Source organism: Sorex araneus, chromosome 5 (assembly GCF_027595985.1).
Source record: "Sorex araneus isolate mSorAra2 chromosome 5, mSorAra2.pri, whole genome shotgun sequence".
Taxonomy (NCBI): domain Eukaryota; kingdom Metazoa; phylum Chordata; class Mammalia; order Eulipotyphla; family Soricidae; genus Sorex; species Sorex araneus.
In genome coordinates this window covers 119,243,136-119,255,959 of record NC_073306.1, presented here as the reverse complement: position 1 = coordinate 119,255,959, position 12,824 = coordinate 119,243,136, and the positions used below count along the sequence as shown (strand labels likewise).

General features: G+C 48.7%; 1 protein-coding gene across 9 annotated transcripts in view; it reads right to left on the bottom strand.

The window, feature by feature from the left end:
* CEP250 (centrosomal protein 250) overlaps nucleotides 1-2,885 on the bottom strand; it is a 46,189-nt gene extending 43,304 nt beyond the window's left edge. For 4 of the 9 annotated variants that reach the window (XM_055139218.1, XM_055139226.1, XM_055139224.1 and 1 more), the window contains exons 1-2: nucleotides 2,776-2,868; nucleotides 1,633-1,888 (exon numbers count right to left, since the gene is read on the bottom strand). The gene's annotated coding sequence lies outside the window, so the exon portion shown is untranslated. Of the gene's footprint in view, nucleotides 1-1,632; nucleotides 1,889-2,775 lie in introns of all 9 variants that reach the window. The other 5 variants (XM_055139220.1, XM_055139219.1, XM_055139221.1 and 2 more) reach the window with 5 other exon arrangements.
* Between the last annotated feature and the right edge of the window lie 9,939 nt (nucleotides 2,886-12,824).

Below are 12,824 nucleotides of genomic sequence, written 5' to 3'. Positions count from 1 at the left end.
ACAAGATCATGAAAGGTACTGTCGCTCCTCACATGCTCTCATTTCTCAAGGAAGCGGATGCCCTGATCTGAGCCCTATACAAGAAAGAGGTGGACTGTCAACAGCCTCAGAACGCGCCACCGTGGATAAGCTCCTTTAGAGCTGTTTCAACGCCTCAGATCAGTAATGGGGCCCCAGCTGGACTGCAACCTCCAAAAAGATTCCAAGCTGTAATGCCCACAAGAGATGCTGGGCGCAACGCTGCTACCGCCTTTCTGACCTGCAACAGTATGAGATCATGAACGATTGCTGTTTCAACCTACCAAGTCTTAGGGAACTTCTTGCATAGCAACAGAAAATGAAAGGATTACTGCAAAAGCTTCCAGGTTGGTTGCAATGTCTCCAGCCTGGTTTCCAAGATGAGATCCTATTACCATAGTCAAAATGATCCTTTTAAAACAGCGAGAAGTTGGGAGCGATAGCACAGTGGATAAGGCACTTGCCTTGCGTGGGGCCCACCAGGGTTCGATGCTTATCACATGTGGCTCCCCGAGCTTCAATAGGAGTGATCCCTGAGCACAGAGCCAGGACTAAGTCCTGAGCACCAGCCGGGGCCCAGCCCGAAAACAAACATCAAATAAAACAATAACAGACTATGCCTCTGAGAAACCTCAGAGGGCCAATAAGAGTAAAATACCAAAATCCTTATTAGCTCACAATGTTCACATTATTGATTCCAATCCTCAGCTGTTTTGTTTGTTACTGCTGTTGTGGGGGTCATAGTGGAAGTGGGGGAATGAGGTGCCGGGGGCTGACCCCAGGGACTCACACATACTAGGCTTATATATTCTCTATCACTTGGAGACATACCCCTGTTTTTTTGCTTTCATTCCATTTCCTATTTCTCTCTCCTTCGCTCTCTGTCATCCCCTCCAGACACAGTTCTCTTTGGGGTAAGTGCCTGGAGCTCACTAATCCCCGTGCTCAGGACAGGGCCTGTCCCCTGAAAGATCATGATCTGTGTGATCATGATCATGATCTGTGTGCTCTGCTCTTTGCCACCTTCTGGGATGATCAGCGGTCACCATCTCAATCGCTTCCTAATCACCCAACAAGAAACACCGTCCTGCCACCACACACCGGTATTTCTATTTACCATGCTTATCTGGTTCTATCTGGTGAAATATCAAAATGAAAACTCCCAATGCAGGAACACTGTTTTATTACTGACTGCTATGTTCTAAGCTTCTGAAAGTGTCTGGTGTCAAGCAGGTACCCACTGACTCTCTGACTGAACAAACCTGACCTCATACCACAAGAGAACTGGCAAACCACTAACACATCTGCAACTTTCTTTTTTTTTTTGCTTTTTGGGTCACACCTGGCGATGCACAGGGGTTACTCCTGGCTCTGCACTCAGGAATTACCCCTGGCGATGCTCAGGGGACCATATGGATGCTGGGATTCGAACCCAGGTCGGCCGCGTGCAAGGCAAACGCCCTACCCGCTGTGCTATTCCTCCAGCCCCACACATCTGTAACTTTCTAAAAGAAACAAATCAGGTAGTTTGCAATCTTGGTTTGAAAACACTGAGATAAAACTGTTGACCTAATTTTATAGACAAGGGAACAGAGGCTCAAAAACACTCTCTACCTCTTGACCTTAAACTGCCTCCTTCAGGCACGGACACACCAGGTCACAGCCCTGCATGCTAATGGTGGTCCGTGGTGAGGTCTTCGGCTCTCACGCGGGAAAGGAGCAAGTCCAGGCTGAGCTGAGTGAAGGAAATGAGGACAAATCAGCCACGTCCAGCCTCTGCTATGTCCTGAACTCATGGATGAAGCTGGGAATCTCAATTCTCCAAAACACTTTCATCAAATGTGGATGACAGCCCAGTCTTTCATAATTCCTGAAGCAAAGATACAGACCAAGTGAACAAATATTTCCCAGCCCGGTGACATTCTCATATGCTCTAGAGACTGTTGGCTTAAAGTTTGCTTTCCACTTATTAGCTGTGGAAGTTAGTTATTAGAGTCGAGGCAAACTGATGAGAACCCTCACGTCTTATTTATAAGACATAATGATAAAGAATCCACAATTTCATCTTTTTGTTTAGGGGGCCTCACTTGAGGTTGCTCAGGGGTGACTCCTGGCTCTGCGTTCAGGTGGTGCTTGGGATTTACACGGGATGACAGGGATAGAATCAGGAGTGGCCGTGTGCAAGGCAAGCGTCCTACGGGCTGTGCTAGCTGCATCTCATCACTGCAATGGTTAAGTGGGACTCTGGGTGAATGCATTTATAAACAGCGGGCACGCTGCGACTACTCAGGGAATATCAGCTACCATCTTCACGAGCTAGACCTTCTGCATCCCAGGATAGCGGAAAGTCAGGCATTGCATTCCGACAAGTGCTGGGAAAGAGGGACCAGGAAAGGTGACGACGCCGTGCAAAGACTGTGGAGCACCGGGCGCCCAATCGCGCCTGCGGAAAGCGGCTGGGAGCCGCTTCCAAGGAAACCATCTCTCCGAGTTGGGCCGGGGAGACGGAGAGTTCCAGAGCCCGGCTGGGCTTTCTCAGGGCCGATCACGTGCCAAAGCCGGGAGGTCTGCAAACTCCGGGACACGGAGGGCGGGAAGGAGCGCGGGGCGGTGCGACGGCGGCACCGGCTCGCGGGCCCCGGGGCCTGCCCCCGGAGGCCGCTGCCCGAACGGAATTCCCGCGGGCGTCAGCGGCCGGCGGACGTGCAGCGGGCGGACCGTTAACCCGTTACCTCCCGCCTGCCCGTGAGGCCCCACCTCACCACGCACGGCTCCCGCGACTCCCAGCGAGGTCCGGCGCTGCCGAGAGGCTACAACCACGGCTCCTGCCGGCCGGGGGCGGGGGCCCACCATTGGGGGGGGGGGGGGGAAGGACTCAGGCCCCGCCCTCCGGACTCCCGCCCTTTCCCAGCGCCCCGCCCCGCCCCGGAGCGCGCCTATAGGCGGACGGCTCCGCTCCGGGCCCCCGCCATGTTGAGTCCTGGCAGGCCGGTCGCTGGATTCGAGCAAGGGAAACGTACCTCGGCCGATCTCCATTCGGCTTCGGAGATGCACATTGCGCATGTGTCGAGTCCCGTGGCCTACTGAGCCTGCGCGCTTCTCCACCGCAAGCCGGGGCGCAATTAACCAAACAGGTTGACTGACTTGGGCTGGGGTCGCGGTGAACCCCGTGGGGCCACCAGTTCTAGGTTTTCCTCACCTTTAGAACCCCAAAGCGCCGAGCAGCCTCAGGGAGTGTAACCAATGAGCGCAGCAGTGTTTTTCGACCACGTGTCTTTGTGTACAGGGGGTTCCCTTCCCAAGGGAAGACCGCAGTTTCTCTAATTATCTGCATAAACTTAAAAAAAAAAAAAGGAAAAATTGGGGATTTGTTTGTTTGTTTTTAGCTGTTCGGAGGATACAGCGTAATGTCTCATGCATGTTTAAGCAGGATGAGCCTGGCTCATGCACCTATGAGCCACATAGCCAGCCGTCTGGAGAACTTGAGAAGAAAATTGCCTGCATTTAAGCAAATATCCTAGGAGATTATGATACATAGGGAATTCATTTTTGTTTTGTTTGGGGGCCGACTGGGCTCAGGACTTACTCCTGGCACTGTACATCATTCCTGGTGGGACTCGGGTATGTGGTGCCAAGGATCCAACCCTAGTCTGCTGTAAGACAAGCACCCTACCTATTGTACTATCTCTCCAGTTGGAAACACATTTCGGAAATACTATGAGGGCGTACATTTCTAGCACAGAGCACAAGAGGGTAGAAAATAGATGCTCAGGGCTGAATGAATAAGTGGATGAATAAATGGACAGGCGTGGGACCAGAGAGACAGCTAAATGGGCTGAGCATGCAGGAGGTGGGGTTCATCCCTAGCATTGCACACTGCAGAGAGAAATCTCCTTCAGTTCTGGGTGTGGCCCCAAACCTAAATAGTGTGAAATAGGTAACCCACAGCCACAGGGAATAAGAAAGGTAACTCTGACAAAACTTATGATATGCTTTCTCCTATAAGAACAAAAAAGGCTCTGGGGCCAGACCGGTAATACTGCTGGTAGGGTGCTTACCTTGGACACAGCCAACCCAGGTTCAATCCCCAGCATCCCATATGGTCCCCTGGTCCCCACCGCACTGATCTCTGAGCCAGGAGTAAGTCCTGAGCACTGCTAAGTGTGCACCCACCTCCCAAAAAAAAGGTTTGTTTTGTGGGGCTGGAGAGATAGTACAATAGGTAGGCTGCTTTCCTTGCATGTGGCTGACCCAGATCTGATCCCCAGCATTCAATATGATCCCCCTGAACCTGCCAGTAGTAATTCCTAAATGCAGAGCCAGTAACCCCCAAGCATTAATGGGTGTGGGTCTCTTTGAACACCTATTCTGTACTGGTACTGTTATAATAATATATTAACAGCAGTTAGGAAATCACATTAGAGCACAATAAAATGATTTAACTGGGCCAGAGCAGAAAGAGGAGTTAACTAATGTGTGAAAATGGGTAACATTGCCCCCTAGAGATTTTCTACATCTGCTTTCAAATACCCTACAAAGTGCCAGGAACATTTGGGACAAACAAATAGGTGTTCTTACACATAACTTGGATTGAGGCCTAAAAGCCCTATGGGAAAAGACTTGGACTAGCCACAGTAGACTGTGGTCATGTTCAAACCTGTCTGATGATCCAGATTAGGGGGATGGCCTTGAAAGAGGATTGGAGGGAGAATGGATCAGTCAAAAGACAATGCTTGGGGGCTGGAGTGACCGTATAGTGGGGAGGGCTTTTGTCTTGAGTCAGGAGTAAGCCCCTGAACACTGTTGGGTATGGCCCCCAAACCAACAAAACAACCCAGGAACAGAGAGAGAGCTCAATGGGCTAAGTGCATGCTTTATATCTAGGGGGTCCTGGTTAGATTCTCAGCTCTGCATGGTCCCCCATGCACCTCCAAGAGTGACCCTTGAGTACTGAGCACCACCAGGTATTGTTCAAAAACCACCCTCTCCCCTCCAGCGCGCACACACACACACACACACACACATATACACACACACATACATACACAACATACACACACAGAGGGAAAAAAATAAAGAAAAGCAAATCAAAGGCCAGGAAGATGGGTCAAATGGAATACAAGCTTTACACACAGGAGCCCTGGTTCCCTAGACCACAGAAAATGGCAGAGAACTTGAAGGAACAGCCCCCAGTACCTCTGTGAGGGACCAAAATCCCCACTCAACAGAAAGAAAACCAGCCTTGATCTCCTCCAAGAAAATTCGGCTCCTTCCTTTCTCCCTTTAATGCTCTTGCTCTCTTGCTCTTTCTCTTTCTTCTTTTTTGAAGTAGAATAATTTTATTTGGGGAGAGAGGAGAGAGAGAGAGACAGAGACAGAGAGAGACAGAGACAGAGACAGAGAATATGTGGATTTCTTCAGAAGGGAGATAAAGGGTACCTAATAAAATAAACAAATTACACATCTCAAGTAGAGATGTGTACAAATCCCTTTGTGTGTCTCTCTATATGCAGAATTCCATCTCTAGGAGCAGGCTTCCTTGCATGCCAAGAAGCTGCCTGCCTGGATGGTCTCCCTCTCCCTCTCCCCCTCTCCCGCCCCCTTTCGCTCCCCTTCTTCCTGTCCCTCTCTCTCCCCCTCTCCCTCTCCCTCCTCCCTTCTTCCCATCTTTTTCTTTCTTTCTCCCTCCCTTCCTTCCTCCCTCCCTCCCTCCCTTCCTCCCTTCCTTCCTTCCTTCCTTCCTTCCTTCCTTCCTTCCTTCCTTTCTTTCTTTCTTTCTTTCTTTCTTTCTTTCTTTCTTTCTTTCTTTCTTTCTTTCTTTCTTTCTTTCTTTCTTTCTTTCTTTCTTTCTTTCTTTCTTTCTTTCTTTCTTTCTTTCTTCCTTTCTTTCTTCCTTTATTTCCCCCTTGGGGATTTTTGGTCACACCTGGTGATGCTCAAGTGTTACTCCTGGCTCTGCACTCAGGAATCTTTCTTGGCTGGCTCAGGGACCATATGGGATGTGGGGATTGAACTCAGGTCAGTCACATGCAAGGCAAGTGTCCTCCCACTGTACTATCTTTCTGGGTCCTGGTCTTTCTTTTTAAACCAATGCATGTGCAGTTCAGAGTAAGATTTTCTGTCACCAAATATGCTTTTTTCTAATAGCATAAAGTCTGTTTAAACTGAAAATAGCATTTGGGTGCTTTGAACCAAAGTGCTTAGTTGATGGACAGAAATAAACACTTGTCTGACCAAGAAACTTGTAAAGGATGTGAGGCTGTGAGTTTGATCCCCAGGATTGCTAGGTGTGTCACCTATGATAACAATAACACACAAAATACTGCTTCAAAGAAGACTTTCCTGGTCCTTTCCCCTCCATCCCCTCTCCCTGTCAATACTTGAAGGGTGAAGTGAGCAGAGGATGACAGATAAAAACTGGGACAAAACCCAGTGATTCCTTCTTCAGTGACAGCTCATCCCCAAAAGACAGTCTCTGCAGTATGTTGTGAACTGCTGTTCTCCCTTGGGGTTCATTTATTCCTCACTGAGCATTGTTTGAGCACTGACTGTGTGTCAGGGCCTCTACTGGTCCCTGGCAGAGCGCCATAACTCATGAATCCTGTTAGAGTCTCTGTCCACAAACTCTGTGGAAGGCAGACAAGTAAACAGAGTGTGCTAAGTTCTATTACAAGGGTGTGGCCGGCTTCATGGAGGAGGTGGCATGAAAAGTTAATGGTGAAGGGCAGAGTTGCTGAGCAGACAGGGGCAGATGAGCATTTCAAGCAGTTTGCCTGGCACAGCAGTGTGCAAGAGCGTGGGATGCCCAGGAAATGCGTGCCAGGAATGTCCTCCAGGCTCTCCCACTGCTGATTCTGGGTTGGCTAATTAGTCTATATAATTCTTTTCATCAATTGAACAATTTATCCCTGTTCTGTCCACGTGTCAATACACAGGTCTTATTCCAATCCTAGCCTTGATCAATTCAGCCCTAAGTGACCAGCTCAGCCAGGTCTGGCAATTTTCTATTTGCTTGTTTGTTCTGTGTAGGGTGTGTGTGTGCAGAAATGGTGTCACACGTGACTGATCTCAGAGCTTACTCCTGGATATGTGCTCAGAAATAACTACTGGCATTGCTCAAGGGATTTTATGTGGTGCTGTGGAATGACCTGGATCAGCTGCATGCAAAGCAAGGACCCAATGCACTGTGCCATCTCTCCTGTCACAGGCCTGACATTTCGTGTGGGCGAGGGGGGCATTTCTCCTGACCATGAAGGACTTGAACAATGATGGATGTTGAGTCACAGGGCCCACAGCTTCAGGTCTTTTCCTTCCTCGAAAATAGGTCCCTAAGGGGCTGGAGTGATAGCACAGCGGGTAGGGCATTTGCCTTGCATGCAACCAACCTGGGTTCGAATCCCAGCATCCCATATGGTCCCCCCCCCCCCAGCACCGCCAGGGGTAATTCCTGAGTACAGAGCCAGGAAAAAGCCCTGTGCATCACTGGGTGTGACCCAAAAAACAAACAAACAAAACAAACAAACAAAAAGGCCCCTAAGGTATAAGAGATGGGCCTGGTTCTTCTCTTCCCCCTGTTCCCATGGGACCCTGGAGGTCACACCCACATAATGCCTTTGGCTGCTACTTAAGTTCCTTGGTGGCCATGATCCAGAGACACACAAAAGAATCTCCGAACCGGGCAGCTTGCTACAGAGATTTCTCCAGACCCTAATTATCTGGAATTTTGGAGTTCCAGGAGCACATGGCCACTCTTGCAGCAGTGTGACATCTTATACTATTCATAATAAGCAATGCAAAAGAGAGTATGGGGGAGATTGTCTGCCATAGATGCAGAGGGAGGGGCGGAATGGGGGGATACTGGGGTTCCTGATGGTGGGAGATGTGAGCTAGTGGAGAGTTGGGTGATCGATCATTGTATGACTGAAACTCAGGAAAGCTTTGTAACTGTATCTCACAGTGATTAAAATAATAATAGTAGTAGTAAAATAATAAAATAAAATTAATATTGAATTAAAAAAATAATGTGGAGTTCATGCCCAATTCAAGCAGCTTAATCAATGACTGAATAAATAGCAGTACTTCAACATTAAAAAAAATAATAGGTCCCTAATTATATTCTAAATTTTCTGTTGCTTCCTGTGACTCAGCAACTAAACTCTCAGGTTCTAGACAGGAGCCAGTTAGAGAAACGTGATGGGAGGTCATTGGGCCTGAAGACGCTACCTGGTTGGTTGGTTTCGGTGCTGGGGTTGAGGCCTCTCACATATGCAGACAATGCACTCCACCATGGAGCCCCAGCACCAGCTCCCTCGCCTGACCATGAGCAAGCCACCTTCTCTATCAATTGCTTCAGTCGCAGAGTGGAGGTGAGCTCACTGATCTACGAGGGTTTTCCTCTGCACAATGGGGGGGGAGTTAGATAGAGGGAGAGACGGTGGAAGGAATCCATAGAGAAGATCTTTTTTTTTTAATTAATTAATTTTATTTTTGGGTCACACCCAGCAGTTCTCAGGGGCTACTCCTGGTTTTGCACTCAGGAATTAGTCCTGGTGGTACTCGGGGATCATATGGGATGCCGGGAATCGAACCAGGGTCTGCTGTGTGCAAAGCAAACGCCCTACCCGCTGTGCTATCGCTCCAGCCTGAGAAGATCTTTCTGAGTTCAAGATTACATTAAGTTGGCTGGATCCCTAAAATTTAGCAATGATTTCCTTAGACTAGACTAGGGAGACATATTGGGCTGGAGAGATCGTAGAGCAGGTACTTGCAGCACTTGCCTCGCACATGGCTGACCTGGGTTTGATCCCCAGAACCACATATGGTTCCCTGATCCCTAAGCACATGATTCCTGAGCACAGATCCAGGAATAATCACTGAACACCACCCGGCGTGGGCCAAAAGCAGCGTACAAGCAAAATGAGTGGGAAGTGGAGAGAAGAGACTTTTCTTTTTGTTTTATAAACTTGGCATGGTTTACAATAGTTTTCAATGAGAATTATTTAGTTTTGTCATTAAAATAAGTTTAGTACAGGGGCCAGAGCAATGGTACAGTGGGTATGGTGTTTGCCTTCCACGAGGCTGACCTGGGTTCAATTCCTGATATCCCACATGGTCCCCTGAACCTGCCAGGAGTGATCCCTGAATGCAAAGCCAGGAATAATCCCTGAGCACCACCAAGTATGCCCCCCAAAAAGAATAATAATAATAAATAATAATAAGTTCAGTACAAATGATATACTTCTATTAAAACTTTTTTTTTTTGCTTTTTGGGTCACACCCAGCGATGCATAGGGGTCACTCCTGGCTCAGGAATTACCCCTGGCGGTGCTCAGGGGACCATATGGGATGCTAGGATTCGAACCTAGGTCTGCCGCGTGCAAGGCAAACGCCCCACCCGCTGTGCTATCACTCCAGCCCCTCTATTAAAACTTTTTATCTTATGTTTATCTTGCATGAAAAGTCATCCAGGAATCTTGGAAGAGTAGTTGGTTCCAAGAAGTTCTGGAGGACCTGTGATCTGGGGTGGGAAACAGACTTCCTATGTATTCTTTTGGCTTTGGGGTTGTTTTGTTTTGTTTTGTTTTTGTCTTTTTGGGTCACACCCAGTGATGCTCAGGGGTTATTCCCGGCTCTGCACTCAGGAATTACTCCTGGTGGTGCTTAGGAGACAATATGGGGTGCTGGGGATCGAACCGAGGTCGGCCATGGGCAAAGCAAATGTCCTATTTGCTGTATTATTGCTCCGGCCCTGCTTTTGGATTTTTTGTGGGTTCATTACCCTCCAGTATTCAGGGACCACTCCTAGTAGTGCTTGGGAGACTATGAGATGCCAAAAAATGAAATCTCCGTGACCCTTACACAAAGCATACTCCAGTCCTTTGAGCTACTTCCCTGGTCCTTCTTGCGCATTGTTTTATTTTGTGGTTGGTTTTGGGGTCATACCCAGTGGTGTTCAGGGATTACTCTTGGCTCTGCACTGAGGAATTACTCCTGGTCAGGTCAGCTGCGTGTATTATCTGCTGTAGTCTCTCTCTCTCTCTCTCTCTCTCTCTCTCTCTCTCTCTCTCTCTCTCTCTCTCTCTCTCTCTCTCAAAAATTGATTGTAGTTCTATAATACAATACTGTAATAAAACTTCCATATGGAGATAATTCCAAAACAACCCGCATCACCAGTATAACCCCGCTTCCTCAGGACCCCAACCTCCTCCCTTTCAGACCCCACCTCCCCTTCCTGTGTATTTTTTCATACTTTTGGAATAGTTTTTGATTTTTGTGTTTGGGCCATACCTAGTTATGGGTAGAATACATAAAAAATTAATATATATATATATATATATTTATACATTGGCTTTTTCGGTCACACCTGGTGATGCTCAGGGGTTACTCCTAGCTCTGCACTCAGGAATTACACCTGACTTTGCTTGGGGGACCATATGGGATGTGGGGAATTGAACCCATGTTGGCTGCTTACACGGCAAACATCCTACCTGCTGTACTATCTCTGACCCCTAGGGGATGGGATTTTTTTTTCATCACAAATTTGTATTATTCATTCCCCAAGCACGATCAGGAGTGACCCTTAAGCACAGAGTCAAAAGTAAGCCCTAAACATAGTTGGTGTGGCCCAACCCCCCCCATTACAATTTTCTAATATTTCTTTTGGTTTTGTTTTTTTTGACATATCTGGTAGTGCTTGGGGGCTACTCCTGGCTTGCCATTCTCAGAAGAGCTCAAGGATTACGTGGTGCCAGTGATCAAACCTGGAACTTCCACAAGCAAAGCCTGTGATCCAAGCCTTTGAATCATTTCCCCAGCCCCAAATATGAAAGAATTTTATAACTGGGAAGGAGAGATAGCACAGAGGACTGCAGGCAGGACCCTGGAGTCCAATCCCTAGCACCATATGGTCCCGAAGCAGTAAGCCAGAGATCATCTCTAAGCACCTCTAGGTGTAGCTCAAAACTCAAACAGAAAAAAAGTGTTTTTCTAAGGACTGCTCCCTGTTCAGTGCTCAGGGGTAAGTGCAGTGCAAGGGATCAAACACAGGACTCCAGCATGCAGAGCATGTGCTCTAATCCTTAAACTTTCTTGGGGCTGGAGCAATAGCACAGTGGGTAGGGTGTTTGCCTTGCATGTGGTCGACCCAGGTTCGATTCCCAGCATCCCATATGGTCCCCTGAGCACTGCCAGGAGTGATTCCTGAGTGCAGAGGGAGGAGTAACCCCTGAGCATCGCCGGATGTGACCCAAAAGTCGAAAAAAACCCAAACAAACCTTTCTCCCCAGCGCCTCTGACCCAGGCCCCAGATACACTAAAAGAGCTTGGCTATTATTTTCAAAATAAAAGATTTGGAGGCCAAATAGCCCAGGGGTAGAGTATTTGCCTTGCACACGGCTGACCTGGGTTTGATCTCCAGTACCCCCTGGTGCCCAATCCCTGCCAGGAGTAATTCCTGAGTGCAAAGCCAGTAGAAAGCCCTGAGCACTGTTGGTGTGGTTCCCCCACCTCCCAAACGAAAAGGTACTGGGAGAAGTAGTACGGTGGGAGACAGTACGGTGGTTAGGACACGTTTCCCCTAGCACTGCTGGGTGTGGCCCTCCGTCCCCAGCACTGCAGCACCTGAGCACCACATCCTTCAGTCCTTGCTTTGAACCTCTGGCTCAGCTGACTCAGAATCCCTGGGCCTCCTGAGTACTGCTAGGAAGCATGCAAAATAATCAAATCAATAAAATAAATAATAAAATAAAAGATACTTAGGGCCTGAGAGATGAGTCAATGGCTGTAGGCAGGAGGCCCAGACTCAACCCCTGGAACCACATCGCTTCCCAGCATGGTTGGGTGCAGCCTGGTGCCAGGTCAAAGCACCTGACCATCAAGCCCACGGGCACCCCAGACAGAGCAGCACCAGGAGTCCCCATCAGCCCTGTGGGCACTGCCAGGTGTAGCACTCTATTTAAGTGAAAAATGTTTTGTTTTTTAATTCATGCCCCACACCTGGACACACACACACACACACACACACACACTCCCCTCTTCTCTAGTTTCCAGAGAGTATGGGCTGACTCAGGACTCACATGTTCTGACAGAGAGCAATTCGGGGGTGGGGGGAGCTAAGCTGGGGGAGCCATTGAGAACCCCCTGGAGGAAAACCCAGAGCAGAGACAGCTCTCGGGGGGACTTCAACCCTAAAACCAGGGGGCCCCTGAGGAAGATCCAGCAACTCTTTTCTGCATGTGTTCTGGGCTCCTCGGATGGGAATCGGCCCAGCCTCACAGACAAGAAGAGAGAATCTGGCTCTGGACCCTTCTCGGCTAATCTGGAGACTCATCCGTAGATTGAGACTGAGAAAGAGGGAAAGTAAACAGGCTCAGAGAAGTAATTTGGGTTTTCACATTTGCATTTTGTATTGTGGGGTCCTCCCCATAAGTCCACATGGGGCTGGAGAAATAGCTCAGTTGGGGCAAAGTGTGTGCTCTGTATGCAGAAGTCCTGGGTGTGATCGCCAACACTGCCCAGAGTCCCCTGAGCACCACTGGAACTCATCCTCAAGCACTGATCCAGGAGAATCTCTGAGCACTGCTGGGTGTGACCCTAAAACAAAAATAAACAAAAAGCGTTTAGGTGCCCAGGGACTCACTGGAGAAACTTAGCCCAGCAACGTAGTGCTGCTCAGGACCAGGGGTGCTGGGGACCATCAGGGCTATGCCCAGTGGGGTTTGGAGGCCCTGAGTGCCAGGGATCATGACGGCCACCACTGTAAGCTATTGCCCAGTTTCAAGAAGGATCTTATTTAACTACAAATAATA